The sequence below is a fragment of the Durio zibethinus genome, chromosome 13 (assembly GCF_047325235.1).
Source record: "Durio zibethinus cultivar Kanyao isolate XHJ-2024 chromosome 13, ASM4732523v1, whole genome shotgun sequence".
NCBI lineage: Eukaryota > Viridiplantae > Streptophyta > Magnoliopsida > Malvales > Malvaceae > Durio > Durio zibethinus.
In genome coordinates, this window is record NC_143174.1 from 25,553,051 (window position 1) to 25,559,990 (window position 6,940).

The window sequence follows — 6,940 nt, forward strand, 5'->3', positions numbered from 1 at the left end:
AGGATGTTGACATTCTAATTAGCTTTATCAATAGAGCCAAGTTATTGAAAAACAAAATCACAGGAGGAACCCTAGATGTTCTACAAAAAAAAAAATAAAAGAGACACAGAAGCAAAAAAAAAAAAAACATAATCATTATCCTCTTTGACAGAGGAACCAGTAGCAAACATATAAAAAAAATTTAGAAGTAAAAAAAAAAAACCTCGAGAATGAAATTATCATTTTAAAAGATCTAGAAATTTTTTTTAGGAAATCTGTTTTTAAAAAAGTGTTTAGAATAGAAAAAATAGTGATTAGAGAATTTTTGAAAATTAAAAAAAAAAATTGGGTTGCCGAATTCTGAGAAAATTTTGAATATTTCGACAGTCGTTTGAAATTTTTAGCCACTAAAATTTGGAAAATCCTCTAGAAATTGGGTATCTTTTTTTTCAATGCCGTTTGAAGATTCCAACCATAAGTGCACGACAACAATCAGCAAAATCTAGACTTCATAGCAACTGGCGGAGGGGCTAGATTTTTAGAGAGAAAGGCTTTAAAAGATAAAGAGAGAAAATAGAAAGGAAAAAATATATGATTTTGGGCCTTTTATGGCCCTTACAAAATGATGCCATTTTGGCATCCAAATTTGCGCCCGACTCGTGCTTAACCCGACCCGTTTGGCTAGATTTTTCTTTTCTTTTTCTCTTTATTTTTTGTTTTGATTTATTTATTTTATATATTTTTTTGTTTTTATGATGATTTTATTATTATTATTATTATTATTATTATTATTATTATTATTATTATTATTATTATAACGTTATTATGATTTATTCTTTTCAAATAAGTAAAAAATTAAAATAAAGTTAAAATAAAATGTAAATTTGGTAAAATAAAAATAATATGCATAAATCTAAAAATAATAATAATAACTATTTAAGGAAAATTAAAATTTTGTTACATGCAAAATATTATTTAAATTTTACCAAAGTATTGGGATGATTTAAAAAATAATTTTTGCTAAAAAATAATAAAAAATATAATGAATTGTTTAAATGATTATTTAATTATTGCAAGTAAAAATAACTTTTTGGATTTCATCATAGCATTGAGATAATCTAAAATTATTTTTACTAGAATAAACGTTTATTTAAAAAATATAAATAAAAATAATAAAAATAATAATAATGGATTATTTGAATAAATGTTCTAAAAAAAGAAATTTTTAAAGAAAATTGAAAGAGTTCAATTTTCTTTAATACAAGTAAAAGATTAATATTTTTAGATTTTGCTAATGAATTGGGATAATTTAAAATTTTTTTATATAATTAAAAAGATAAAAATAATAAATAGTAAATAATAACAAAAAAATAAAAATAATCACAATAAGAATTAATTAATTAAATCCCTTTATTATCATCAATAAAAAATAATTTTATTTAGGATCTTATCAGAAATTTGAGATGATCCGAAAATTTGTTAGGATTTTATCAAAGAGTTAGGATAATCTTAAAATTTGTTTAATAAATTTTGAGAGCTCACCAAAGAGTCAAGATATTCTTAAAATCTTTTTTTAATAAATAAATAAAATATTTTATGACAAAATTTTGAGATTTTTGTGAATGATCAATTTTCTCAAAATATTTTTTAAATAAACATTTTCTATAAGTTCTACCAAAACATTGGAGAATTTATAGAATACACTAATAATAATACTAATTTCACAACAAAAGATGTTTTTCATAAATAAATTATAAGAAATTAAATTTAAATATAAAAAAGATTACATCATCAAAATTAAAGAATTACACATGTTTAATTGGTACCATTTTTTGAACAGGCGACTTGAGAGTGTTAATACATTTTTCACTTATAACCATATTTCCTAACTCAACACTGATTTTGTAGAACTAAACTTTTTTTTAATAAATCTTAATTAATTTTAAAAGTTTTTATTAAAAAATAATATTTTGAGTGATCAATTACACCTTATAAAAATAAATTTGTGGCTACTCCGTAAATTTTCATCAAATCTAACGATCGAGTCCCTTGAACAAAAAATCGTTATGACAATTAAAAAACATCGTGGTACTAATTAAAAGTTTAATTTCTTGCCTTAAATTAAAAATATAACTTAAGTAATAGTAATAAAAATTTGGAATATTTGTTAGTCAATAATTTTTCTTAAATAAAATTAACAGACTCTGGCCAATGGGATTCATGATAATTTATTATTTACAACAATATAATTATTCAAATTCTTCTACTTGAGTTGCAAGGGTAACAAAAAAAAAAAAAAAAGGAACAAGCCTTGAAATGGAATGAAAAATAATGTTCACTGAACGACGACTTTTCACAATTCTTGGTTTTTTTTTTTCTTTTTCAAAGACCAAAACAAACGCTCAGCGAGCGTCAAACATGCAGGCGCAAAATCTATTTATAAAAGGACGTTAACCAAACTAACAACAGGAGAGAAACTTGCGAAACTACCCCTCCGGAAGATCTCTGCCCCCATGCCAAATTGCTCATACTGTCTTTCCTTTTTTCTCTTCATTTTCTTCTCTTTTTTCTTGGTTGGCTTCACTGTAAAAGCGGAAACTGCTGGAACTGGACGAACCTGGGATTCGACGAGGTTGGTGTACAATGCCGGTGTAGTTCTAGATGTGAACTCAAAAATGGGTGCTATGGCAAACATATGTTTGTCCATGGCTCTTTCAGATTTTTATGATCAACACCCGAATTATGGAACAAGATTGTCTCTGCAGATATTGGATTTGCTTGATGGCGTCGCTGCAGCTTCATCGGGTATGTTTCGGTCACATAATTTTCCATTAAAGATAAGGTCTTTTATGTTTAATTTTACAATAAACAGCATCAGGCATATTGTCATGAATGAAGTAATCCATATCCGCCAATAACTACGGTTACGTATCCCACATATCAACCAAAAAAATGCCAAATGTTGAACAATTGACCCACTAAAATTACCAAATCTCAATTAATTGATCCACTTGGATATGAACTTTATTAATACGTACGGATTAAAGCAGGGGTATAATGTAAGCGGGTTGCACACAAATACTTAACTTTATTATTATATTCGTGTTCACAAGAGTAGCACATAAATACTTTTTTTTTTAAATATTTTTCTAAATAATAAATTTATACATCCATACGAAAATATATATCAATATAATGTAAGCGGCTTGCTTGTATTGTCAAAATAAAGATTGTTTGGGATTATTAGATCAAATTTTATGAAGAATAATTCAGGTATGGACTACCATATACCAATCTTTGTTAAAAGGTTTAGAATGAAAATAAAATTTTATTAGAGGGGTTTAGGAAATCCTTTTTTTTGTCCCATGTATATACCATTGAGATTTACAATTTTATTTGGAATACACAGAACATCTACCACAACAATCAAATGAAGCCTCGTTTGCAATAAAACTAGGAGAATGCTCTTCGCATTCTTATTTTATCAGAACGGCCTTGTCTGACTTCTCTTGCCTTGCAAAAGCTACGGTTTCCATTTTGGAAAAGTTCGAAAGGAACGAAGTCATACTCCTATATGAAGACATCAAATATGGTCATGCGATTGTCCCTTATCTAACCGATGCATTAGAAAATACGGGCATTCAGGTATCACACAAGAGAGCAATCCCCACCTCTGCCCAATGTTTTCAAATTTTAGAGGAGCTGGAAGTGCTGATGACCCTGCAAAGTAAGGTATTTGTGGTGCATATGACTACAACACTTGCCTCTCGTCTGTTTCTTGTTGCAAACAAGGCAGGAATGATGAGAAAAGGTTTTGCATGGCTTGTGACAGATGTTTTATCCAACTTTGTAGATACCATGGATCCTCTAGGTCTTGACTCAATAAAGGGTACTGTAATAGGCGTGAGGCCTTATGTACCCAAGACGAAAGCTCTCGAGGACTTCAAAACGAGATATAATTCTTTATCCTTGATGAAGCAAAACAGCGGGCCAAGCGAGCTGAATCTCTTCGGTTTGTGGGTTTATGATACAATTTGGGCATTAGCTATGTCCGTGGAGAGAATTGGGACTGTGAATTCTGGTTTCTTGAAGGAGAAGAAGGACAGGACTTCAGCAGACGCACAGATTTCAGAAAAAGGTCCAAGAAGAATACTTGAGGAAATCTCGAGCACTAGTTTTCGGGGGATCAGCGGAGATTTTGACTTAGTTAATGGGCAGTTGCAGCCTTTGGAATTCGAAATATTTAATTTAACCGGAAAAGGAGAGAAAATGATCGGCTATTGGACTCCTGACCTGGGAATCTCTAGAAATTTGGGTTCAGCTAGAGCAGCGTATCCAACTTCTAGGAACAAGCTCAAAGAAATCATTACACCTGGAGACACCCGAAGAACACTCAAGACAAATGATAGGCCTGCGGTTGGAAAAAAGTTGAAAATAGGGGTTCCAGTTACGACAGGGTTCAAAGAATTTGTGAACATACATCCTGAGGATAAGAAAGGCGATAAATTACCAGGGTTCTCCATAGAGGTTTTCAAAGCTGTATGGGAGGCCATGGCCATACGTCACACTACTGATTACGAATTTGTAACCATTGACGGACCTAATTACGATAATCTTTGTTGCAAAGTTAAAGATAAGGTCAGTTCTATTTCCTTCAATTTTTTTTCTTAATCAAAATTTTCTAGACATCACATTTGTTTGAATTGAAATTAATTTTCTTATAATTTCTTGTTATTTTTTGGACGAATAATTTATAGATAATCGACGCTGCTGTGGGAGATATCTCGATTGTGGCTAGCAGGACAAGTTGTGTTGATTTTACATTGCCATATTTGCAGTCCGAGGTGACCATGCTCATAAAAGTTAGCCACGATGGGCCAAAAGACATGTGGATATTCTTGAAGCCTTTGAGCTGGGATCTATGGTTGACAATCATCTTCATCTGCATTTTCATAGGGATTGTTGTTTGGGTTTTAGAGCGTCGTGCAAATACTGATGTTAATGGATCACCCCGAAAGCTGCTCAGCAAAATTTGTACGCTTCCATTCCTATCCGTGGCGATCCCTCAAAGTAAAATAGCTTCCATTTTATTTCTCTAATATTTTCTTTTTAAGTACAAAAATTTCTTTTAAATATTAATTTTATTTACTCATAATTGCATAGAAAAACACGTTCTAAACGTGACTGAGTTTTCTTTTTGGTAACAGGAGATATGGTAGTAACCGACTGCTCAAGGATGGTATTGCTCATATGGATATTTTTGGCATTCATTTTGATGCAGAGTTACACTGCAAACCTGTCTTCAATATTACCATTTACAGCCGCCGATCCCGACTATCAAAGAACTCAAAAAATGTCATGTCGGTTACCAGAATCATTCATTTGTAAGAGGTTTGCTGATAAATCAGTTTGGGTTCGAGAAGTCTATGCTCATACCATATGACACTGCTGAAAATTATGAGGAGGCCTTGTCCAAGGGATCTGACAATGGGGGAGTTGATGCCATCTTTGATGAAATTCCCTATATTAAACTCTTTCTAGCCGAACATACTACTGGTTACATGATGGGTGGACCTATCTACATAACCGATGGTTTAGGTTTTGTATGTGTTTTTTAATATTTTTTTATATATAATTATTTATCCTCCTCCATCTATAATTGCTTTAAAATGTTCATTTCATGGGATTAGTTTATTGTATATATACAAGAAATTTTCAATTATACAAATAAAAAATCATCTTTTTCATTGACATCTTCCATTTCAAATTTCAAACTAAAAAAATTTTTATATGCACCGAGGGATTGTTTATTTTCATTCTAATTAGTTTTCTATGCTTTTCTTAATTTCAGGCATTCCCTATAGGCTCTCCTCTTGTTGCTAATTTTTCGAGGGCAATCTTGAATTTCACTCAAGGACAATACATGTCCTCCATAGAGAAAAAGTATTTTGGTAAAATATCCATAGATCGAAACGAGGCTGGGCCACTCTCTTCCAGTAGCCCTAGTCTAACTTCAAGAAGCTTTGCGGGCCTGTTTATCATCATTGGGATCGTTGTATTGTTAGCCTTGGTTGTCTCCGAAAACCATATATTTGGAAGACTTGTCCGAAAATACATCTTTCGTAATTCTGACCATGTCTCGCGATATGGATTAAGGGTTCAACCTCCAGCTGAGATAAGTACTGTTGTTAGCATTCCTCCTGAAATCAACGATATTGAAGAATGTCAGGATTCTAACCAGAGTGATAGAGATGAATCTAAAGAAGAAGAAGACAAATTGGAAGTTCACTCATCATAGAAATTAGCAGCTAGTATCAGGGCATTTACACATACTGCAATCACATTTTCAAGAGAAGGTATGAATTGCCCTACATATGTAAAAATCCATTCTCACACATACCTATGTATTTGCATCATGTATATGCTAATGTACTGATAATAACATGTGTAAGATAAGATCCACTTTGTACAAATATATGCCATTAATGATTAGTTGATTATTTGTGTAAGGCTGGCAAGTGACTAGAAAAGTAGTTTTATCGTCAACTTTATTCAGGTTACGAGGAAATACATCCAAATATTTTTCCATGGTAAAAAGATTACTATGTAGCATTGAATAAAGATTGAGGATCGATGATTGGGGCAGATGAGAATTTCTTAGTAGAGTTTTGCGTAAGAAAAGCTTTTGAGCATGGCTTGCAACTTGGGTCGGGGTCTTGAGCCATTTAATTGAAAAGAAAGTCAATCTATGGCTCAATATGTAGTGGCACAAACGATACATCACACATGTTGCCAAACAGATAACTTAGGTAAACTGATGAATAATGAAGCGTAATTACTGAATAAAATGTGTTCATAAAAGCATTAGTGATCAGAGTAGTCTGGCATGAGTCATATTCAATTGCTTAAGCAAAAGTGTATATTTCTAACTCAAAAAGTAATGGCAAAGCAACCAAAGTAC

At 31.5% G+C, this 6,940-nt stretch overlaps 1 pseudogene across 1 annotated transcript; it reads left to right on the top strand.

Annotated features, from left to right (window-relative positions):
* The first annotated feature begins 2,131 nt into the window (after positions 1-2,131).
* On the top strand, positions 2,132-6,577 carry LOC111304262 (glutamate receptor 2.7-like; annotated as a pseudogene). Its single transcript, XR_016326909.1, has 5 exons — positions 2,132-2,784; positions 3,389-4,617; positions 4,737-5,049; positions 5,187-5,582; positions 5,831-6,577. The product of XR_016326909.1 is annotated as a glutamate receptor 2.7-like (transcript).
* The last annotated feature ends 363 nt before the right edge of the window (positions 6,578-6,940 follow it).